Raw genomic sequence first — 12,951 nt, 5'->3', positions numbered from 1 at the left:
CACAGTATTGCAATTACAGCTTTAAAATGTGTTACTTTGAGACTTTTTTTTTTTTTTTCCATTGAACAGGATTTTTATTTTTCAAAAAATATTATCAAATTGGAACATAAGTAACATGTTAAAATGTTGTTAGAATTAATGCAGTCCTTTAGGTGAGCCTAAACCCACAGCCACAGCTCAATATTATTACGATCAGGACAAAAATAATTGAATTTTTTTCTATGAATAGCACGTGTGTATGACTCACGTTTACATTATACACACACTCTTTCTCAACACAGTTGCCACAGAGAAAAAAACACCATGTTTAATCACCACTAGACACACTAAACAAGCTGGAGTTAACTCTTGTAGCCGGTGGGAAATGTTCATAACAACGTTTACTAACCTTTAATTTTGTATAAATACGAAATCATATTGGAGGTATTGCCTCCTCGGAAGCCACCCTACGCAAACATGTTTTACGTGTCGGTTGGCCCTCCTCCTCTAAGCCGCGGCCGTCTGTAACTTTTCTGTAACTGAAGTATTCCCGTACCGCCGATTTCGTTTCCTTCGATGGGGGGAAAAGTTCAAGAGCTTCACCTCCTCCAGCCATCGTGTAGCACAGCTGACTCACTGACACTGAGCAACAGCCGCCGCTGGTAGGAGAGGGTTGAGCCTTGTAGCTGCAAGCGAGGGATTTCTCCATGCATTTTTGGGACATAAAAAATAGCTAATACCTTAGGGACGTCAGCTGTTACTCTCACCTGCATTAAAGTTAAGATGGAATATTTTGTTATTCATATTACTTATGGTTAGCATAGTATAATCTTGCATGTCATGGTTGACAAAAAGGATTTTACTTTATAAACACTGCAATTCATGGAACGCCACATTATGAGCTCATTTTCTGCTAAAAGAGTGTTTGTCTTAGAGGTGAAAAATAATAATGGCACCCAGCATGAACCGTTTAAACAGTGTTTACCTCCTGTACAGCAGATGATGTGATTGCTACCTAAATCAGCATGCTAATGGGACAAAAGTATTTTTTGATTCCTTTGGTTTCTTATTAATATAAACTAATGGTAATTACAAGCTTTCAAAGAAGCCTTGTGGCAAAATCATTCAACAACCCTAACTCGTTTGGAGTTGGGACGTAGCGCAAAACACAAGTAAAAACATTATACAGTAATTTGAAAATCTTTTTCCACCCACAGTGTATTTAATTGAATTTTAAATTTGACGCCTGCAATATGCTCCAAAAACAGAAAATGGGATCTAAACATCAGTTTTCCTTTTAACCATAGGCAGAGTTTTGACTTTTGGGGCAGGGGGGGCACAACATGTTGATGACCCCGAAAGGCAGTGTCAGCAATAAAACTTACAAGAATATTTATAATAATAAGTTGACAATGAACGTTTTTTTGTTTCCCATCATTCTATAGGGGAATTCTAAATCAGGCTGCTTAGGCAATACTTTCCATCAAGATCGTCATCCATTGAATATGGTACGCCCACCGGTGTCGTGCCTATGTAGTTACCCCGGTCAAAAATTGTATCCCCTGGGCGGAACCATATGGAGGTAGATTTGTGCCTTTATTATTCAATCAAAAAAAAGTTGCTTCAATCAAAATATATATTTTCAAAAAAAAAAAAATTCACTTCACTCAAAAAAAGAAAAAAAGTGTTTGAATGCAAAAATATATTTGAAACTCAAAAAATGCATGTGAAAGCTATTTTTCTTTGATTTTTTTTTTTTTTTTTTTTTTTTGTGATTGGAGTCAAGTTTTTTTTTTTTTATTTTATTGGAGCAACTTTTTTGATTGAAGAAATGTTGGTTTGTGTTCGGGCCACATTTTGGCTAGGATGTTTTTTGTCATTATTATTCAATCCAAAAATAAGTTGCTTCAAAAAAATATATATTTTCAAAAGAAGAATCTCTTCAATCAAAAAAGATACATTTCAATTTCAATCAGAGAAAACGTTTTTGAATGCGAAAAACTTTGCATTTGAACACTTAATTTTTCATTGAAAAAGTTTTCTTTGATTGGAGCAATTCTTTTTTGTGTTTGGGCCATATTATAGGTAGGACATTTGTGTCTAAATCATTCAGTCCCCCAAAAAGTTGTTTCAATCAAAAATTTTCAATCAAAGAAAAAAATCATTTGAAAAATTGCCCTCCCCTAATTTTATGTTTTTGAAAATTACATGCAAAGCAAATGACCGTCTAAGGTGCTAGTCACATGATCTGTTCGAAAAATAATTTTGACCCATTATAATTTTTATTTTTATTTTTTTTTGTATTTAATTCGTTTTTGTCGCAGTTTTATTGCTTTACAACTTTTATATACAGTACTAGTATATATGGGAAAGTAAATTTCATGCAATGACACTTTTCGGCCACCAGGGGGCCTGTCCCCCCCTTAAAATCTGCTTATGCTTTTAACAACTCTGTTGGCAATTTCTTATAATACTAATTGATGACATTTTTAATTTCAAAAGGCCTCTGCCTCCATTAGCTATTTTGCACTATTTTGAATTGAAGACAGGTCTCGGCTTCTGGTGTGCCAGTCATGTACTCTCTCTCTTTCCCTATGAAGCCATATTGTTTTAACACATGCAGAATTGGGCTTGCCATTGATTTGTTGAAATATAAGCAGACAGATACCAGAAAATTAATTGCTTGGATGGCATCTTATATTTTATTTCTCATAATCCTCTATGTGTATCTCGCAGCATTACGGATGCTTCACAAACTGACAACTGTTTTGTATAGCGATCGCAATTGCTAGTCAGTGACAGCCAACGAACACTTTTAATTTTTTCATTGATAACAAATAGGGCTGTCAATATTATCGCGTTAACGGGCGGTAATTAATTTATTTCATTAATCACGTTAAAATATTTGACACAATTAAAGGACATGCCCCACTCAAACAGATTAAAATGACAGCTAAGTGTCATGTCCACTTGTTACTTGTGTTTTTTGGTGTTTTGTCGCCCTCTGCTGGCGCTTGGGTGCGACTGATTTTATGGGTTTCAGCACCCATGAGCATTGTGTAATCATTGACATCAACAATGGCGAGCTACTAGTTTATTTTTTGATTGAAAATATTACAAATTTTATTAAAACGAAAACATTAAGAGGGGTTTTATTATAAAATTTCTATAAATTGTACTAACATTTATCTTTTAGGAACTACAAGTTTTTCTATCCATGGATCGCTTTAACAGAACGTTAATAATGTTAATGCCATCTTGTTGATTCATTGTTATAATAAACAAATATAGTACTTATGTACAGTATGTTGAATGTATATATCTGTCTTGTGTTTTATCTTTCCATTCCTACAATAATTTACAGAAAAATATGGCATATTTTATAGATGGTTTGAATTGCGATTAATTACGATTAATCAATTTTTAAGCTGTGATTAACTCGATTTAAAATTTTAATCATTTGACAGCCCTAATAACAAATCTTAATTTTATGATTTATTTATTTATTATATCCTCTGGTTGTCCTACATCTCTGACCGTTCTTGGGGGTAATTTATATTTTATGTAGCGATCGCAAATGCTACTCAGTGACAGCCAACGAACACTTTTAAGTTTTTCATTGATAACAAATCTTCATTCTACAATTTATTTACACTTACTAAAAGTGTGGTTTTTTTTTTTTAACAACTGAAAAGGTAATTGGCAGTCAGATATGATAACATTTTAATTCTTTTCAGCTCATTCATTATCAGACAGAAGCAGAACGGCACAACGTCGCGCTAAAAAATAAGTCAAACTCAACAGAATGTGACCTGTAAATGCCCTAAAATGAACAGAAAGTGACATGTAACTGCCCCAAAAATCAGAAATAGTGACTGTGAATGCTCTGGTTTCGAATCAACGAACGTTAACTGAGTTAACTGAGACACTTTTATGATTTTGGTAAAAACTTGTTGGTTCCTTGTTTTTTTATTTTCTTTTTTTACATTGACCCTTTTTTTTAAACGATATCTCGATCTTGGCAAGAGCGTATCGATAACCTTTTGGGAAGCAAAGTAGCACTATATATCAACATTTTGATATTTTGTCACACCCCTACTACTAGTGCAAATTCGAAGCACAAATAAAACACATTCAGCATCTGTCAGACCAACTAACTAGCTATACAAATTATATATATGTTCAGGCTGTCCTTGGCTCAGGTAGGGTTGCCACCTTTCAGAAATAAGAAATATGGGACGCCCCCCTCGTGCCCAAAGCTTTACAGGCAGAGAAAAACAGAGACATCCCCAAAACTCCTAAAATGCATAGAAAGTATCTATTCATTTATATTCCGTATTAGTTCAATACGGAACGCAGCATTTAATTCCCAATTTCTGATCGTTCCTTATTTTAAGGGACAGGTGGCAGCCCTAGGCTCAGGACATGGAGCACTGGAGCGGCAGCCTTCCTTGAGTGGTTTCGTGTATGAGACTCTGAAGTTAACAACATAAAGACATGTGGTTTGCCCTTAAAAATTGAATCTAGCTTCGCTCTTACAAATAAAATAATTCTGTAAGCATAGAAACACAGAATAAAAATCCTAAATGCCGTATCTGGAGCTAGAACAATACATTTGACAGATTTACTCGAAGTTGTATTCATTTTGTTACTGTAAATTAAATGGTGGTGTGCGTTATTAATATTCATTTTTTCTGAAGTATCTGTTTTAGAACCAATTACGCACGAGACAAAAAAAGTACCGAGTACTAACTGCTATTGGATGAAATCCAAATGATACCCAAACCTAGAATTCTGTTTTTATTTACGTTCTCACTGGAATTGGAGTTCGTAATCTCCTAAAACAATTCAATTTAATCCATTACAGAGATTACACTATGTTAGGAACATTAAGACGCCTCTGTGACCAAGTAGTTTAGTTCCAGAGGTGGAGGAGCACTCTACTGTAGTCCAGCAGCTGGCTTTACAAAAAACAAACAAAAAAACCCAACATTGTTACCGCTTTGATTACCATTGACTTTGCCTTGCTTTGTTAAACCTTTTTTCAGCCTTGTAAGCTTTCTTACACACACACACGCACACCAACAGATTACTGGATGAGTGTGGTGAACGTGGTTGGCATGGCAACTACTTTCTTATACATTTCTTTCAACTAACTGAATAAAAGCAGTTACAGGGAAAAGAGAAATGAAATGTTATTTATTTCTCAGTCCAACAAAAGTAGTACTAGTACAGACAAAATAAGAAAAAGAAAAGGCAGACTGAATTCTGGAGGGTAATGGGAGGTTAAGACTTTGATCAGATAAATGAATACATCAAATTGTATTAAAATCCAGCGGTGGAAAAATAGGCTTCTGTGTGTAGTGCTATACGAATGCACATAAAAACATAGGAGGGGAGCTTTGTTTTGTAATAACTGTACAAGGAAAGGTACACATACACAAAGATACTGTATAAACCAGAAAAATTGAATTCAAAATCTTCAACTGTTTTTGTCATTTCCTTTCAAGTGGGAACCAGTACAATAATGAGACAAAAGAAGAGCCTAAAACTCCCAAGAAAAAGTATTTAAGTGACAATATGGTGTGGGTATATTGTTAGCAGACTTGCATGCACCATGACAGCTCTATGTAATTTGTTGTGACAAGCTTGCAAATGTGGGAATAAAGCCATCAAAACTGTACTTGGAGCCCAAGCATGGGGCATGAAAAGATAACCTTTTGGATTAAAAAAAAAAAAAAAAAAAGATAAGCAAATTTATCAACGCTAGAGTAGAGTACTTTTTGTAAGGTTTACATTTCAGAATGTTTCAATTGCCAACAAACACACCTCCACATTCAGGACAGAAACGAACAATTTTAAGGAGTGTTTCGATGATTTGAATCTAAGGGGCCGTTTACATGGTGACTCTCCGAGAATGCGAAAAATTTCAAATTTGCATTTATATGGGCCCATCTCCATTCGAACAATGTCGCAATTCCTCATGAAAACGATGTGGTATTCATGCCAGGCCTTTGGGGGCAGTGCAGATTTACAAGGCGACAGCGAATGATGCTCTTTGACCCCACCAAGCTCCTTACTCCGGAAAAAAACTATGCCCGTCCACTCAAAGCAATGGCATTTTTCTTTTGTTCAAAAAGGCACAAAAATCGAAACATTCAACATATTTAATTTAAAAATATTATTAAAACAGTAAATTAAAGGCAACATTCAGCCATATTTTCTGTTTTTATTGTCTAGTAGCACCGCTGCGCACGCCCAATGTGATGTGTACGAGTGCTGACGTTATCGGCGCGGTCTCGCGCCGCGGGAGCATTTAATATGCATGCGGAGCGAGCCCCCCTCACTCGAATTCTTCCACTTTGGAGGCAGGATTCAGAATTTTTCGTCTTTGCCTTCCGTCTTCACCGACACCATATGCATGCGAGGCCATTCGGCTACTCAGTCATTGCGTCTTTGTGTCGCAGAGTCGTCATGTAAACTGCCCCTAATGTAATCACGTTTGACAACAGGGACAAGAACCCGCCGCGATAAGTGAAAAACCTTGAAGTAGCGTTAGCGTCATTGTTAACTTAAATAAACAACTTCAGTGTACTACCTGACCAATAAAAGCGGCAGGAGTGAGAGTGAGAGACTGTGATTGGATCGGGATAGCTCTATAAAATACTGCATTTATTTGTTTTTTAGTTGGGAAAAAAAAACTGCGATGGACTGAGGGCAAAAAGTATGAAGAGTGAAGTAGCGACGGATCACTACTATAATTTTTGAAGTTTTAATGTAAAAAAAAAAAAATATATTAATGATTTGGAATACGATCGAAAATTTGGTGACCCAATTATGTTGTGTTGTTTAGGCTATAGATATACAGTGGGGCAAATAAGTATTTAGTCAACCACCAATTGTGCAAGTTCTCCTACTTGAAACGATTAGAGAGGCCTGTAATTGTCAACATGCGTAAACCTCAACCATGAGAGACAGAATGTGGGAAAAAAAACAGAAAATCACATTGTTCGATTTTTTTTAAAGAATTAATTTCCAAATTAGAGTGGAAAATAAGTATTTGGTCACCTACAAACAAGCAAGATTTATGGCTGTCAAAGAGGTCTAACTTCTTCTAACGAGGTCTAACGAGGCTCCACTCGTTACCTGTACTAATGGCACCTGTTTTAACTTATTATCGGTATAAAAGACACCTCTCCACTATGGCCAAGATCAAAGAGCTGTTGAAGGACACCAGAGACAAAATTGTAGACCTGCAACAGGCTGGGAAGACTGAATCCGCAATAGGTAAAACGCTTGGTGTAAAGAAATCAACTGTGGGAGCAATTATTAGAAAATGGAAGGCATGCAAGACCACTGATAATCTCCCTCAATCTGGGGCTCCATGCAAGATCTCATCCCGTGGCGTCAAAATGATAACAACGGTGAGCAAAAATCCCACAACCACACAGGGGGACCTAGTAAATGACCTACAGAGAGCTGGGACCACAGTAACAAAGGCTATTATCACATTACACAATGCGCCGCCAGGGACTCAAATCCTGCAGTGCCAGACGTGTCCCCCTGCTGAAGCCAGTACACATCCAGGCCTGTCTGCGGTTTGCTAGAGAGCATTTGGATGATCCAGAAGAGGACTGGGAGAATGTATTATGGTCAGATGAAACCAAAATAGTACTTTTTGGTAGAAACACAGGTTCTCGTGTCTGGAGGAGAAAGAATACTGAATTGCATCCAAAGAACACTATACCCACTGTGAAGCATGGGGGTGGAAACATCATGCTTTGGGGCTGTTTTTCTGCAAAGGGATTAGGACGACTGATCTATGTAAAGAAAAGAATGAATGGGGCCATGTATCGAGAGATTTTGAGTGAAAATCTCCTTCCATCAGCAAGGGCATTGAAGATGAGACGAGGCTGGGTCTTTCAGCATGACAATGATCCCAAACACACAGCCAGGGCGACAAAGGAGGGACTTTGTAAGAAGTATTTCAAGGTCCTGGAGTGGCCTAGCCAGTCCCCAGATCTCATCCTCATAGAAAATCTGTGGAGGGAGTCGAAAGTCCGTGTTGCTAAACGACAGCCCCCAAACATCATTGCTCTAGAGGAGATCTGCATGTAGGAATGGGCCAAAATATCAGCAACAGTTTGTGAGAAGCCTGTGAAGAGTTACAGAAAACGTTTGGCCTCCATTATTGCCAACGAAGGGTGCATAACAAAGTATTGAGATGAACTTTTGGTATTGACCAAATACTTATTTTCCACCATGATTTGCAAATAAATTCTTTAAAAATCAAACAATGTGATTTTGTTTTTTTTCCCCACATTCTGTCTTTCATGGTTGAGGTTTACCCATGTTGACAATTACAGGCCTCTTTAATATTTTCAAGTGGGAGAACTTGCACAATTAGTGGTTGACTAAATACTTATTTGCCCCACTGTATGAATAACGTAATGTGTTATGTTAAAGGAAAGCAATTTAGCCTTTTGTTCTCCATTTTATTATTATTACTGTAATATGTTTGTCCTTGGTCTCCGATGAAAATTTAAAAAATAATCCTCCAAAATGTGACTTGTACGCTTTTGTATCTTATTTCCCTAATATTTCCCCTCTTTGTTTTTGTTTTTGCCAATGCAACATACTCCGGTGAAACGTATAGTCCATAAATTAAGGTATACAGAAATATCTCAGCAGTGATTTCTTTTTTAAAACATTAACTAGAGCACATACCTGTATGTGCTTTGATTAAATAGTTTTTCTGAAACGGCAGTTGACATTCTCTTTAGAGACGTTGAGACCACGTAAACAATACTGCGGCTAGCTTATTTTCCTCTCCAACAGCCGATTTATAATGAGCAAGTGCGTCACAGACAGATTCAGGTAGGCCCAATCTGCACTAAACAATTTGCACATTTCCATTTAGCCATTAATTCACACGCTACCTCGCGTCGCTATTGGCAGAACAATGTGACAGCTTCGGCCCTGGACCCCGCTCGACTCCAGCTCTGGAGACTAATGAGGTCTTCCAGATCTATTGTGGGGACGTAAGCTGTGTTCCGAGCTTCTGTTTTGTGTGAGTGTTCATTGCTGCTGTTGAATGATAATAGCCTTATGCCTGTGTTTGGAGAGATAATAGTTGTGGTTTACGACGCACATGAGGTATAGTCGGAAGTAGCAACATCCTGAAAAATGTTCTCCTAAAAAGACCGCTTTCCTCAAAGTTTCTTTCGGCACATTTCATTTAGTTTGCATCGTTTCGCTCTCCATCTCACAATGCCTGCCATTACTTTTAATTATGCAAGCAGGGTTTACAGTTGCTGCATGTTAAACACTAATCTCTCACGGGGTGAAAAAGTGTCTGTCAAGTGGTCGATAGGAAACACCGGGTGAATCAGCATCAGTACTGTGGTGAGATTTTGAAGGCTGAGACAAAGTGCCATCCAAAATCCTCTTTTGTCACACACATACTGTAAAATCTTAATTTTTACGGGCGGGGTGTTATTTAAGAAGCTGAGTTTTTTTTCAGCCACTTTAATAATTTGTATACCAGTAAAACTTATTGATAAATAAATCATTTGTAATTATTTTACATCAGTTACTAGATTCTTAATATCATTGTTTTTAAATCTATATATTATTTTTATTTTCATTGTGAGTAACTGCTTATAAAATATATATATTAGGGCTGTCAAACGATTAAAGTTTTTAATCGAGTTAATTACAGTTTAAAAATTAATTAATCGTAATTAATCGCAATTAATCGCGATTCAAACCATCTATAAAATATGCCATATTTTTCTGGAAATTATATATATATTCTGTAAAATAATTTGCTGGAATGGAAAGATAAGACACAAGATGGATATATACATTTAACATATGGTACATAAGGACTGTAGTGGGCATTTCACTCTACAGTCATTTAAATCTGTCTGTGCTGTCCTCACTCCGAAGCGTCTACTTTTTCCAAAGCTAGACAGCTAGTGAACGACGCCTTAATAATCAGACTTCTTCCTTTTTCATCTGATTTATTAATAAAATGGCCTCAAACCATTGTCTTCTTTAGACCGTAGTGAAACTACAAAAAAAAGTACACAAGCATTGCATTAGCAACAACGTTAGGTTAGCACGCTATACAGGTTCACTAAACATAAACAAAAAGCGTCTCATACAAAAAATATAATATTTCGCTTACTAACATAATATGTACATTCTTTACAACAACCATACTTACGGACAAATCTTGTCCAAGGATCATATAAGCACAACATTACAACGTAGGCGTCAGCCCGAGACGTCGTGCAGCCATATTGAACTGGCAAGAAAGCAATAAACCATGTCGCAAAGCGACCACAAGAGTTCGCTGCTAGACAGCACAAAAAAACTTGCTGTAAAACTTACCAAAAGGCAGAATACTGTATGAGCGGGACATGTGCGTTAATTGCGTCAAATATTTTAACGTGATTAATTTAAAAAATTAATTACCGCGCGTTAACGCCATAATTTTGACAGCCCTAATATATATATATGTACATATATTAGGGCATGCAAATTTAATGCGTTAACGGGCGGTAATTATTTTTTCAAATTAATCACGTTAAAATATTTAACGCATCCGCGGAATGACCCGCTCATGCATTGCCTCAAACAGATTAGAATGTCGCACTTGAGAGCGAAGAGGCAGAGACAGGTGTCTTGTTTTGTGCTTTTTCTTAACAAAGGTATACCACACGTGACGTGCTGGCACTTTGTTTCTTTATTAGCACATTCAGCTTCAACATTTAACACAGCTTACGGCTCTCGGCAGACCGGAACTCTAACTCACTCCTGCATCATGTGAGTAAACAACATGTTGGCGCCGCGTGCACTTCAAAGTGCCCGAATAATTCTATATCAGAATATAACATTAGGCGAGTGGACACAGGCGTTCATTGGACCGCGCCGTTTATTGGCTTAAGCTTCGGCAACTCCTTCACAACAAACATAAGTATCATTTGGTGAAAGCATAAAAAAAATAATATCTCTCAAAAAAAATAATGTTCACAAAAAGAAAAGTGCTTCGATCTGTATTAATGAGGCCCTACTCTCACACAGTTAAACAACAGTGCAAAGAGAACTGCCATTCCCAATCAAAATAGCTATGCAACATACACTTAAAACTTACTCAAGACTTTGGTCAAACTCTATTCAAACATTTCGTTTACTTCAACAAATACATTGGATCGCAATATTTATTCACAATATACAAACTATCAGAGGTCAAGTACGTTGAATTACATTGGACGGACCAGTAAACGGGAAACTACGGCGTCAGTCGAGGTACAAAACACACTATTTGGCTTGATTTCTAATTTAATTTAAAACTCGCCATTGACACCTTGTGGTGTATTTAGTGTATCTAGTTTATTTTTTGATAATTTTTTTCTACAGATTTTATTAAAACGAAAACATTAAGAGGGGTTTTAATATAAAATTAGTATAACTTGTACTAACATTTATCTTTTAAGAACTACAAGTCCTTCTTGTGGACCCCTTTAACAGAAAGAATGTTAAAAATGTTAATGCCATCTTGTGAATTTATTGTTATAATAATCAAATCCAGTACTTATGTACAGTATGTTGAATGTATATATCCGTCTTATGTCTTTCCATTCCAACAATAATTTACGGAAAAATATGGCATTTTTTAGAGATGGTTTGAATTGCAATTAATTACGATTAATTAATTTTTAAGCTGTGATTAACTAGATTAAAATTTAATTTAGATTAAAAATTTAATCGTTTGACAGCCCTAATATATATATATCTAGATCACTAGATAGATCACTAGATCTACTTCATAGATATGAGCTTTTATTATTATACTGCATTAAAACCTATTAAATGACCATATTAGGCCAAAGAAATAAACCAAAATTATGGAACTCAGACGAGAAAAATGAAACTTCACCCGTCCAAAGAGCATGCGTGCCCTCTAGTGGAGAAAAAACATTGTTAACTCTAATTGGTATGATGGAATCATGTGGTTATTGTTTCGACGTCTCATTTGTGAAACTGAGAGGGCCACTGTCGGCATCTCTTGCAATAATAAAATCAATATGTAGAATAAACACGGAAAATGTAACGACTCTAATGTAGCCCAAAGTAGTGGAGTAAAAGTAATGTTTCTTCAAAAATCTACTCAAATAAAAATAAAAAGTAATGTGTGGTAAAACTACTCTATGAAGTACATTTTTCTCAAAGTTATTTTAGTAAATGTAACTGAGTAAATGTAACGTGTTACTACCCACCTCTGCTCACTTTCTGTTGCATCAAACTGGAAATTAGTTGACTGAATCCGCTGCGACTCTGCTGATGCTCACCATTTGTCTCGATTGCTTGAAAACGAATTGAAAATGATTACTTACCAGAGCTGATAGTCGATCCGTGTATTTATTAACTCAATGTCTGTCTGTCTCTTTGATGGTGAAACGCATCCAATCCAATTGAACTGACCAGGCTGGCAGTTCAAATCGATTGGACGTCTTACGTCTATCATCTTTGGCAACCAGTGGATGAGAGAGTAAAATTTGTGTGTGGCAGGAGCGGAACTTAGTGGGGTACTGGGGTTGCGACTGCACCCAGCCCTGGGTCTCTAAGGGGCCCGAATTGTGGGCTTGAAGCAAAAAACCCAAAAAATTCCACTTGTACCCCTCACACACAACGGACGATCGTCGTGAGGGGCAGACGAAAGTGCTACTCGGGGGCCACCATTTATGCTTATCGCACCCAACCCCTGTTCGCATTTGTTACGCCACTGGTGTGTGGAAAGCCTTGAATCAAATAGTTAAATTGTCTAGTAAGCCGATTGGTGAGTCACAGCTTAGCCCAGCATCTCTGTACACCAGACAGCTAGTGTGGATATCTAGCTCAATTTTCAAACATGACTGTGACGGTGAATTTCAGCTCCTTCCTTCTGGGCAAATATTAACAGCC

General features: G+C 36.8%; 1 protein-coding gene across 7 annotated transcripts in view; it reads left to right on the top strand.

Annotated features, from left to right (window-relative positions):
• Positions 1–12,951, top strand: part of grin2bb (glutamate receptor, ionotropic, N-methyl D-aspartate 2B, genome duplicate b) — a 260,728-nt gene that overhangs the window by 82,585 nt on the left and 165,192 nt on the right. Inside the window, exon 1 of one of the 7 annotated variants that reach the window (XM_057844335.1) lies at positions 8,505–9,049. The exons of the other annotated variants lie outside the window; for them this stretch is intronic. The gene's annotated coding sequence lies outside the window, so the exon portion shown is untranslated. Of the gene's footprint in view, positions 1–8,504; positions 9,050–12,951 lie in introns of those variants that run through there. 7 annotated transcript variants of the gene reach the window in all.

Source organism: Corythoichthys intestinalis, chromosome 8 (assembly GCF_030265065.1).
Source record: "Corythoichthys intestinalis isolate RoL2023-P3 chromosome 8, ASM3026506v1, whole genome shotgun sequence".
Taxonomy (NCBI): Eukaryota; Metazoa; Chordata; class Actinopteri; order Syngnathiformes; family Syngnathidae; genus Corythoichthys; species Corythoichthys intestinalis.
Note: the sequence above shows the minus strand (reverse complement) of the source record. Positions and strands in the feature narration are given on the sequence as shown.